The sequence below is a fragment of the Amblyraja radiata genome, chromosome 4 (assembly GCF_010909765.2).
Source record: "Amblyraja radiata isolate CabotCenter1 chromosome 4, sAmbRad1.1.pri, whole genome shotgun sequence".
Classification (NCBI taxonomy): Eukaryota; Metazoa; Chordata; class Chondrichthyes; order Rajiformes; family Rajidae; genus Amblyraja; species Amblyraja radiata.
Window position 1 is genome coordinate 74,898,325 of NC_045959.1, and position 12,064 is coordinate 74,910,388.

A 12,064-nucleotide genomic window follows, 5' to 3' on the forward strand; every position below is an offset into this window, starting at 1 on the left:
TTTCGAGAGCTGGAACGAGGTGATACCAAGTAGCATACACCACGAACTGGCAATGGGAACTAAAACACAAAAGGCTTAAATACAGAGTAGCAGGGGATAACGAGACACAGGTGAAACACATCAGGGCGTGGCCAACAGACTAGCAGGGGATAACGAGACACAGGTGAAACACATCAGAGCGTGGCCAACAATCACATGAGGGTAAACGACCAGACAGGAAATGGGACCTGAAACAAGAGGAGATGTGAGACACCAAAATAAAACAAGAATGCAAACTCTAATACTAAAAACCAATAAGAAACAGAAACTAGATCAAACGCGAGACCTGACAGTACCCCCCCCTCCACGGCCGGCTCCTGACGGCCCAGGATCTTCAGGATGTTGGCGCCGATAGTCCCTGATAAGTTCCGGGTCGCATATGTTGCGAGCTGGCACCCAAGACCGCTCCTCAGGTCCATACCCCTCCCAATCCACAAGATACTGACAACCACGACCACGCCGGCGCATCCCCAGCAACCGGCTGACCGTAAACACTGGACCCCCATCAAGGAACCGGGGGGGCGGAGGGGGTGTGGAGGCAGGGACCAGAGGACTCTCCTTAAATGGCTTCAGACGGGAGACATGGAAAGTAGGGTGGACCCTCATGGCACGGGGGAGTTTGAGACGAACCGCCACAGGATTGATGACCTTCGATATGGGGAAAGGACCAACAAAACGAGGAGCCAGCTTCCGGGATTCCATCCTCAGCGGTAAGTCTCGAGTGGAGAGCCACACCCTTTGACCAGGCGAGTATACTGGAGCCGGCGTTCTTCCACGGTCAGCCATCCTCTTGTAATGCGCAGAACTGCGCAACAGCATCTGACGAGCCCCATTCCAAACCTTGCGACAGCGACGGACGAGAGCATGAGCGGAGGGCACACTGGACTCCTTCTCCACAGCAGGGAACAATGGCGGTTGATAACCATAGGCACATTGGAATGGAGAGAGACCAGAGGATGAGCAAGGAAGTGTGTTGTGTGCATACTCCACCCAAATAAGGTGTTTGCTCCAAGTTGAAGGGTTCTGTGCCACCAAGCACCGCAGTCCTGTCTCCAATTCCTGGTTAAGGCGTTCAGTCTGTCCATTGGATTCCGGGTGATAACCAGATGTAAGGCTGACCGTGGCGTCCAACAGAGAACAAAACTCCTTCCAAAACCTGGACACGAACTGAGGCCCCCGGTCAGACACAATGTCTCTGGGAAATCCATGAATGCGAAAAACATGAGACAGCATGACCTCTGCCGTCTTCTTGGTGGAGGGAAGCTTGTGCAACGCAATGAAATGGACCATCTTAGAAAATCTGTCCACTACAGTCATGACTGAGGTGTTACCTTCAGAAGAGGGCAAGCCCGTGACAAAGTCCATGGAGATGTCTGACCAGGGGCGTGAGGGGACAGGCAGCGGATTCAGGAGACCAAAGGCGGCCCGACGGGAGGTCTTGTTCTGAGCACAAATACTGCAGGCGGCGACGTACTCCTTAATCCCCCTCTCCATGGAAAGCCACCAAAACCGCTGTTTGGCCACAAACAGGGTTCGGCGGACACCGGGATGACAGGAGATCCGAGACGTATGAGCCCAGTGAATCACCTGTGAACGAAGAGACTCGGGAACAAACAGACGATTAGAAGGACACCCTAGCGGAGACTGAACACCAGCAGTTGCCTCGGAAACTCTCTTCTCAATCTCCCAAGTAACCGCCCCAACAAAACAGGAAGCAGGCAGAATGGGAGTTGAAACCTTAGGGGATGGGTCAGGATCAAACTGTCTGGAGAGAGCATCAGGTTTGCCATTCTTGGCACCAGGGCGGTAAGACAGTACAAAATCAAATCGATTAAAGAAGAGAGCCCACCTTGCTTGGCGCGAGTTGAGGCGTTTGGCTGACCTGATGTATTCCAGGTTTTTGTGATCTGTCCAAACTAGAAACGGCTGCTTGGTACCCTCCAACCAATGTCTCCATTCCTCCAAGGCTGTTTTAATCGCTAACAGTTCACGGTTACCCACATCGTAATTTCTCTCAGCAGGAGAAAGCTTCTTTGAGAAGAAAGCGCAGGGATGTAATCGACCATCTGTGGGGGATTTCTGTGAGAGTGCGGCCCCGATGCCCACACCCGAGGCGTCCACCTCAACCACGAACTGGAGTGACGGGTCAGGGTGAACCAGGATGGGGGCTGAGGAGAAGCTCCTTTTGAGTCTCATAAATGCAGTTTCTGCTTGAGAGGACCAAGAGAAAGGCACGTGGGGTGAGGTAAGAGCATGGAGTGGTGCAGCAGTGACACTAAAGTTCCGGATAAACTTCCTATAAAAATTAGCAAACCCAAGGAACCCCTGAAGTCTCTTACGACTGGAGGGTGTAGGCCAGGTGGCCACAGCACTGACCTTGCTCGGGTCCATCTGTATATCAGCAGGTGATACAACAAAACCAAGGAATTGAACAGTGTTAACATGAAATTCACATTTCTCAGCTTTCACAAACAGATCATTCAGGAGCAAACGTTCTAGCACCTGGTGTACATGCTGCACATGGGAAGTCTCGTCTGGAGAAAAAATCAAAATGTCATCAAGGTACACAAACACAAATCGGTTCAGCATGTCCCGTAATACATCATTAACCATGCCTTGAAAAACTGCTGGAGCATTAGTAAGACCAAACGGCATGACCAGATATTCATAATGACCACTGGGTGTGTTAAACGCAGTTTTCCATTCATCCCCGTCCCTTATCCTCACCAGATGATACGCATTTCTAAGATCTAACAGTGAATACTGCAGCGTCTTTTAACAGTTCAAATGCAGAGGAAATAAGAGGAAGAGGGTATCTGTTCTTAACAGTAATGTCATTGAGTCCTCTGTAGTCAATGCAGGGCCGAAGTGTTCCATCCTTCTTATCCACAAAGAAGAATCCAGCTCCTGCAGGTGAAGAAGAAGGTCTGATGATCCCAGCAGCAAGGGCATCGTCAATGTACTTTTCCATGGCGAGCCGCTCAGGTGAAGACAAGGAGTAGAGATGGCCCTTAGGAGGCGCTGTACCTGGCAGAAGGTCGATGCAGCAGTCGTACGGTCTATGCGGCGGAAGAGATGTGGCCTTGGCCTTGTTGAACACCTCCTTTAGGTCTAGATAATATGAGGGAACCTTGGTGAGATCTGGAAAATCCTCCTCCCTTGAACGGGGAGGCTGCCGGAGGGTGGTCCTGGAAGATCCCAGCAAACTGCTCCTTGACGGATCCTTCATAGACTCAGGAGAAGAATCATGCAGATAGATGAGTTTACAGTTATTCCCCCAAGAAATTACTTCCCCAGTACCCCAGTTCATGTGAGGATTATGGTAAGACAGCCAAGGGAGCCCCAAAACCAGAGGATGAAGAGGACAGTCGAGGAGATGAAAACTGATGGTCTCAAGGTGATTACCTGCCACGATGAGTTGAACAGGTTGAGTTCGGTGAATTACCCTGTACAGTAGGCGCCCATCCAGTGCACTAGCCTCCATAGGATCTTGAAGCTGTTCACGTTCCAGCTTCAATTCATCAGCCAAGCGAATGTCCATGAAGTTCTCATCTGCCCCAGAATCAACCAAAGCCTGCAGGGAGTGCCACTGGGAATGCACCAACAATTGTACCGTCGACAATGGACGAGAGGAACGGCTCATAGGAGTGGTACAACTCACCAATGTCCTCTCTTTCATTGGTGAGCTTTGTCTTTTACTGAACAGCTGTTCAACAAATGTCCCAGTTCACCACAGTAAAAACACCTAATTTCCCTTAGGCGGCGCTGCCGTTCCTCTGGACTGAGTTTGGCTCGTCCCACCTGCATGGGCTCCTCCGAAGATGCAGGTGGCGCTGTAGGCTGACTGGACCGGCCGAGAGGGAAGAAGTCCCGACTGGAAGGTGAAGGGCGACGCTGCCGCCACTGCTGGGAGGAGGACCGAACTGCAGCCGATCTCCTCTCTCGATCTCTTTCTCTGAGCCTAGCGTCAATTTGGATAGCCAGGGAAATCATAGACTCGACGTCGGAAGGCAGGGTTAGAGGAGCCAATTGATCTTTGATAGCTTCAGACAATCCATTGCGAAAAGCATCCAACAAAGCAGCCTCATTCCATCCACCCTTAGCAGCAACAGTTCGAAAGTCAATAGCAAAATCCATAACAGAGCGATTACCTTGTTTCATGGAGACCAGGTTCTGTGAAGCCTCTCGGCCAGGATTGGTGTGATCAAACGTGCGGGACAGAGCTTCCATGAACAGGACCGATGTCTGGCAAACAGGAGAATTCCGAGACCACTCCGCCGTGGCCCAAGCCTCCGCCCTACCCGACAGGTGCGTGATGATAAAGGCTACCCTTGAGCGTTCTGATGAAAAGGAAGCCGCTTGAAGTTCGAAATGCAGTCCACACTGAATCAAAAAAGGTCTACATTTCTCCGATTCCCCCGAAAAGTGTTCCGGTCTTGCCAGGTGGACGAATGGAGATGCTGCAGCAGCCGCGGCCATCGGAGCACCTGGAGACACAGACAAGGAAACAGACTCGGCAGGCACGGGAGCCGCAGCAGGAAACAAAGAATTCAGCCGAGTAACCAGGTCTTCAAACCGAGAACTTAAAGTGTTCACCTGTGAACCGATGTCTGCCTGGAACCCCTGCTGACGCTCGCCGAGATCCTGGAACCCGGCGACGATCGAGGAGAGTTGACCCTCGTAATGCGAGATGCGCTCCTCTTGCTTCTGGAGCGCTGCACGAAAAGGATCAGAGCCCGCTGCGTCCATTGTTGGCCAGTTCGTAAGGTCAGAACTGAACGAGGAGGAGGACACAAATGCAGGCTCAGACACAGGGCAGATCAGTCTTCGGCGTTTAATCAGTCCAAGTCAGTACACAGGTAGGCAAAACAGAGGCAACAGTACCATATAGGAGCAGGCAAGAACCAGTGGTCGAAAATACAGGCAAAGGTCGAGATCACAAGGTCACAAGATTTCGAGAGCTGGAACGAGGTGATACCAAGTAGCATACACAACGAACTGGCAATGGGAACTAAAACACAAAAGGCTTAAATACAGAGTAGCAGGGGATAACGAGACACAGGTGAAACACATCAGGGCGTGGCCAACAGACTAGCAGGGGATAACGAGACACAGGTGAAACACATCAGGGCGTGGCCAACAATCACATGAGGGTAAACGACCTGACAGGAAATGGGACCTGAAACAAGAGGAGATGTGAGACACCAAAATAAAACAAGAATGCAAACTCTAATACTAAAAACCAATAAGAAACAGAAACTAGATCAAACGCGAGACCTGACAGGCCCAAGTGGTGAAGGAGCGGCACAGTGAGGAGCACTGCACCGCGTTAAAACTGCCATACCTGCGGTTTGCGAGCGGCCAGCTCCCCGAGGGACTGAACCGCGTTGGAGCACCGCAGGCTAACGGCGGTACGGGCGGCTCAGTGCTGTGAGCACTGCACCGCGCTTTGGAGCACCGCAGGCCAACGGGGATACCGGCGGCACAGTGACCGTGTACACTGCACCGCATTGGCACTGCGGGACCTGCACCTGCGAGAACATACTGTTTTGCAGCGATGCAGGTCCAAGAAGAAATCCTCCAGTGGGTAAGTCCCATAGCAGCACCTTATACAGGGCTGTATTTCACTTCTACTGTTACAGGGAAGTGTTTGAGGAAAAGACAGACTCAGGGAGAAGGAAGCAGCACCTTTTCTATAGGGCTATAATCATGCTTCTCTCTCCCCAGTAGACTCTTCTGTCAGAACAGTGCTGGGGTCAAGTCTAGGGCAAACCCTGGACAGGAAAACAGATGTAAGCGCTGTAACAATGAGGTGATGCCTTTTCTAAGTCACAAAGTACATAGAGTGCATTATTGGTCCTTTCCTGATAGAAATACAGGAATACTTATGTTGTGACTGAAGGATTTAGCAGTCCAAAAATTACTGACAAATTCCATTCCCATCTGGGAAGTCACACGGGAATGTCTGTCTATGTTTCAGGGGGAACAACAGTACAGCTGTGAGTAAAGCTAACTGGGAAAGATCTACAAACCAGGTTAGAAGCCAGCATAGACCATATGTTTTCTATCTACTGCAGGGGCAAACATTAGCTGACACCATAGCTGTCACTTGCCACCGGGGATTGTAAATCCCTGAATGTACTAAACTAATCAATTTATGCATCTGGTTACATCCAACCGGGATTGACGGGGGCCTTTGTAAACCCGAAACCTCCTAGCAAAATCTTTTTATTTGGAGGTAACCTATCTAGAAGGTCAAGGAGTTGGACAATGAAGCCAAACTGGAGCTCATCTAAACGTCCAAACATCATCCTCAAAGGTATCGCCCCTATGCTGGAAGATGTGTACACCCACAACACACGGCCTCGGGGATCCAGAAGAAAACAGTAAAACCAGAAGGAAGCAAGGAGGTTGGTGCGAGAAGACATCGAATAAATAACTTTTTGACACTCATATCTTAAACAGTATCCGGGGATACACAATAGAATTTTACAACACATAATCTTCTAGTCCAGCTGATATATCGAGAGAGGAATTTGGAGGAGAACACCAAATGGATATTGGGCTATAGTATTTGCTGATATTTCTACACGATATGGAACACCAGATGCCGATCTACTCGTATCCAGACATAATCACCAATTACCAAATATGTCATATGGGATACAGACACTGGACATCAGCAACAGATGAGGTTTTAGCTGCATTACAAGGGAAGAATTATTATCTACGCATTCCCTTCCTAACAAAATAGGGTATGGCGCTTGACGCATCAGATCAGATCTCGGCTTTTTGGCTAAGATCAAGCATAATATCTGTTCTTATCAGTTTAAATACCTGATATGTCCCTTATCTAGGGACCATATATTAATAAATTTAAAAATAAATAAATAAAAAAATAAAAAAATAATGATACAATATATTCGTTTTAAGAACAGAAACCTTTTTTATTGCTAAGTATATTAGTTTTAAGAACGAAAATGGCAAGCATTGATTCAAAGGATGCTTACTATTTCAGTACCCATAACAGGTGACCACGGACGTTATTTTTATCTAATTGGATGGCTCAGCTCTAGCAGTATAGAGCACTACCTAATGTGTTTACATTAGCACCTAGGTTATTTACAAAATATGACAACCAGCCACACAATGGTAATGGTCTGAAGAAGGGTTTCGGCCCGAAACGTCGCCTATTTCCTTCGCTCCATAGATGCTGCTGCACCCGCTGAGTTCCTCCAGCAATTTTGTGTACACACAATGGTAATGGCTTCTTTGGATGACATACTAATTGTGTGGAAACTTAGGATGGGCTGAACAAACGGTAACAGCCACTTAACAATTATTTGGAAACTAGGATTCATTATCCATCCAATTAAATCAAAATTAAAGCCTTCAAACTAAAGGGATTATTTGGGGTTCACAATTAACTCAGTTCCTCATGTCAGTAACTTTGCCAACAGAGGTTACAACCTTAATAGAGGCATACAGCAAAATCATTGACATGAGGATAAACCATCCATCAGACTGGTAGCAAGAATATTGGCAATATATGGTTTCCAGCCACATAATTCAGACCCTTACATTATAAAGATTTACAGAGGGCCAAAATATGAGCTCTTAAAATTAATGGTGATCATTTCGATAGAATGATGAAGCCATATTGGAACTAAATGGTGGAAAGATAACATTGGGCATTGCTCCAATCCTATCATTGTCAGCAACCAGTCTATGCTCCTACATATGGATGCTATGCACTAGGATGGTGTGTTACCAATTCCATCTCCAGCTGTGGAGGAAGATGGAATACACAGGAAGCATCATTATTACTAACACTGGGCATAACTACCTGGAAATGTTGGGTGTTTTTTCATGGCCTAAAGTCATGTTGCTCTGGAATATATTAAACAGGTTATTAGATTATAAATTAACAACACTACTGTGGTAGCACATATCAACCACATGGGTGAAAGGGAAATCTACATCATGTAACAATCTGGCCAACACAATTTGGCAACCTCATCAGGGGGGGGTACTAAGGGAAATACTACGAGACTCTGCGTCTGGTGTTTTAATAGTACCCGACTGACCTACCCAACCATGGTTCTAGATGGTACTGGGAATGAGATTAGAACCATGCAGCACCATCCAAAACAGACGATGAAGTATGGGGAAAACCACCCGTGCCATGAACATATAAGTCGCTTAAATCATAGTCTGAAAGCGCCGCTATTACATCTGGGACTGACGGACAGAGCAATGGACATGATCACAGCGGGCCACAGACAATCAACCTAAAGACAATGTCTAAAATACATAAACTAATGGGAGATGTGTTGCAACCATAATACATCATCCAGCCTGTTTGGAAGCTTTGTTAACCTACAGGGGCTTAGTATTAGTGACATCAACTGTGCCAGAAGTGGCCCATCTACTTACCTATGGCAAGAGAACGGAACAACAGCTTATGAGGGACACTTTTTATGGGAATTCCCCAAAGACCAGGTATTCCCAAATATGGGACATCAGCATCGTCTTAACGTCGTTAAAGAACTGGGCTCCAGCCACAGCGCTGTCATTACAGTTTTTGACATTTTACAAAACTGTCATGCTGATGGCTTGGGTCACGGCACTAAGGACTCAGTCCCTACCAAATTAAGGCTGGATACCTTGACCAGTTCACCTGGCAACTTACACTTCTATATTCAGGAATTAGGGAACTAAACAGACAGGGGTCAGCAGGCCTTAAAATAACATTTTTTAGAGCCTACCCTACAGATGATTGACTGTGTTGTGAGACATCTACAAATATACATGAAACAAACCCAGACCATCAGTGGCACAGAAGAGGAACTTCTCATCAACGACAGACAGCCTCATTAAAGAATAACAGGCCAGGCCAGCTAAATGGCTAACATAGTATTGACAAAAGTTGGTGTAAACACTAACTGGGTTAAAATCTCACTCCACCAGGCTGCAGCAACGTCGGCAGCATTTAAATTGGAGGTTCCTATGGATAAAATCCTCAGGACTGCAGGATGGCCATCGGAAAGAACATTCTAAAGATTATAACTAACCAGTAATGGAAACTGGAATTTTTCAGAAACATTGTTAAGTTTCTGTACCATAATTTACCCCAAAAAACAGGGGCTATCAATTATTATTAACTTTATGGTTATTTATATATATCATATTGATGTTTAATATGTTATCACTATTCTCCCCAAAACCAAGGCAGACGTGATGATGGACTCGTTCCACGGCTTGAATCACAGAGCTTTGAAATCTTCATGTAGTCACTCACGTGACTCCGAAGTAAAATAGTAAGATTAAACGAGAACTTAACAGTTCGAAGTTTGATCTGTATTTTATGAGGAGTAACGTTGAGGGAATACATGCCCTCCGCTCCCACCCTTGATCATAAACACGACTGGTATCTTTTCTCTAATCTTACTATGCTTAAGTCATTACAGGTATCTGTGATTCACTCCGCTGCTTTGAAGAATGATACGCATGCGTACTGGCGGGCTCTTCATGTATTCCCTCAACGTTACTCCTCATAAAATACAGATCAAACTTCGAACTGGTAAGTTCTCGTTTAATCTTACTATTCTATTGTGTACTATTTTTTCAAAACATAGAATTAAAAATGTTTTGGAGTATTAATTGTAATAACATCCAATAGTCTGGAAAATCTGTTAGTTCAGCACCACTAAAGTCCCATGCAAGTCAAATAATGGAGTTTTACTGTATATTAATATGCAGTTATAAAATCAGTCTCACAATACCTTACTCCCTTTGTTCACTAATCTCTTCACTTCAGGTATTTGACTTCTCTAATTCCTCCACTCCAGCTGGTACTCTTACACCTAGTTTAGTTTAGTTTAGTTTAGTTTAGTTTAGAGATACAGCTTGGAAACAGGCCCTTCAGCTCACCGAGTCTGTGCCAACCAGAGATCTCCTTGAAGACTTGTACCTCCACCCAAGTCGCTCTGTCCCTCCCCCAACCAAGTCGAACTAAGATGGTGCCTACCTGAGGTGACATTTTGCTAGCGGCACAACAGAAAATCTTCAAATATAGTATTTCTGAGCTCACCTGTATCAAAGAATCTGCAGAAATCAACGATGTAAGTAAAGAGCTGCTAACACATTTAAATGCATTAGCGCTACTGCGAACTCCCAAAGATAGCGACTGTAAGGGAATCCCTGATCAGAGTGGAATCCCCGACCTCGCAGAGGCATGCAGGTACAGTAATTACTGCACCGGGGAGGCCTTCATGGAGTCCGGAATCGAGGCCTTCGGGCAGGATCTCCCAGCAGCAACGGAGCTGGAGGTGCCGACTGTAAGGGAATCCCCGATCTCAGGGGAATCCCCGACCTCTCGGAGACTCGCAAGTACTGTACCTTTAAACACCAAGGAGGGCTACATGGAGTACTGAAACGTGGTCGTCGGGCAGGACTACACGTAAGACTGAAGCGTAGGGGACTTCTCTCCCTACTATCCTACTGGCCAACGTACAGTCACTAGAAAACAAAGTGGAGGACTTAAGGTCAAGGCTGCTTTACCAAAGGGAGTTGAGGGAATGCTCTGTGTTCTGTTTCACAGAGACATGGTTTACCCCCAGCTCCCCAGACTCAGTGGTCCAGCCTGAAGGTTTCTCCATCCACCGTATGGACCGTACGCAGGCATCTGGGAAAGGGAGAGGAGGGGGCGTCTGCCTCATGGTCAACTCTTTGCGGTGCTCAGACGTGGCAGTCCTGTCCAACTCCTGCTCTCCACACCTCGAACTTCTGGCGGTAAAGTGCTGTCCCTTCTACTTACCGAGGGAATTCACCTCCATCATCCTGACCACGGTCTACATCCCACCCCAGGCAGACGTCCGTCTGGCACTGGAGGAGCTGCACGCCGTGGTCAACAAGCACCAGACGGCTTACCCTGAGGCATTTACCACCATAGCCGGGGACTTCAACAAAGCCAACCTGAAGAAATCGCTCCCTAACTTCCACCAACATGTCTCCTGCAGCACCAGAGGATCAAACACCCTTGACCACTGCTACACGACCATCAAGGACGCCTGTCGCTCTATCCCTCGCCCACACTTCGGATAACGGACCATTCAGCGGTGATGCTTCTTCCTGGCAGCAACTGAAGAAAGCACCCCCAGAGGTGAGGACTGTACAGAGCTGGTCAGTGGGGGGGGGGCAGAGGAACAACTCCAGGACTGCTTGGAGTCTGTAGACTTGGCGATGTTCAGGGACTCTGCAATGGACCTGAATGAATACGCCACAGTCATTACAGACTTCAGAAGGAAATGTGTGGCGGACTGCGCTCCAACAAAAACCTTCCGAGTGTTTCCTAACCAGAAGCCTTGAATGAACCATGAGAGCCGCATTCTTCTGAAGACCAGATCCCGGGTTCAGGTCTGGCAATGCAGAGGTCTATAAGAAGTCCAGATATGATCTTGGTAAGGCCATCAAAAAGGCCAAAATTGACCTGCTCTAAGCTGGAGGATGAGATGGATGTTCGGCAACTGTGGCAGGGCTTGAATGCCATCACCTCCGACAAGGCAAAATCAGGCGGCGGCTCAAACGACAGCGAAGCATCACTCCCTGATGAGCTCAATGCGTTCTATGCACGGTTCGATAGGGAGAACACTGATGTGCCTTCCCGAGCCCCTATTCACCCTGACCCTGGAGTGTGACAGTCATAGTCACAGAGGTCGACGTCAGAAGATCCTTCAGTGGGGTGAACCCTCGGAGAGCGCCTGGACCTGATGGTATACCCGGTTGAGTTCTCACGACCTGTGCAGACCAACTGGCTGGAGTTTTTACGGACATTTTCAACCTCTCACTTCTGAGGTCTGAGGTTCCCACCTGCTTTAAGAGGGCATCAATGTTACCGGTGCCCAAGAAGAGTAAGGTGACGTGCCTCAATGACTATCAACCAGTGGCACTTTGTGATAAATGTCTAGCCCAAAAGGCAACTATAACACACTCCTTAGTTTCCTGCATAAAACTTTATAGATTT

The 12,064-nt window shown here is 47.6% G+C and overlaps 2 pseudogenes; both read left to right on the plus strand.

The window, feature by feature from the left end:
- Positions 1 to 12,064, plus strand: part of LOC116972574 — a 67,101-nt pseudogene that overhangs the window by 31,306 nt on the left and 23,731 nt on the right.
- Positions 6,816 to 6,927, plus strand: LOC116972677 (annotated as a pseudogene).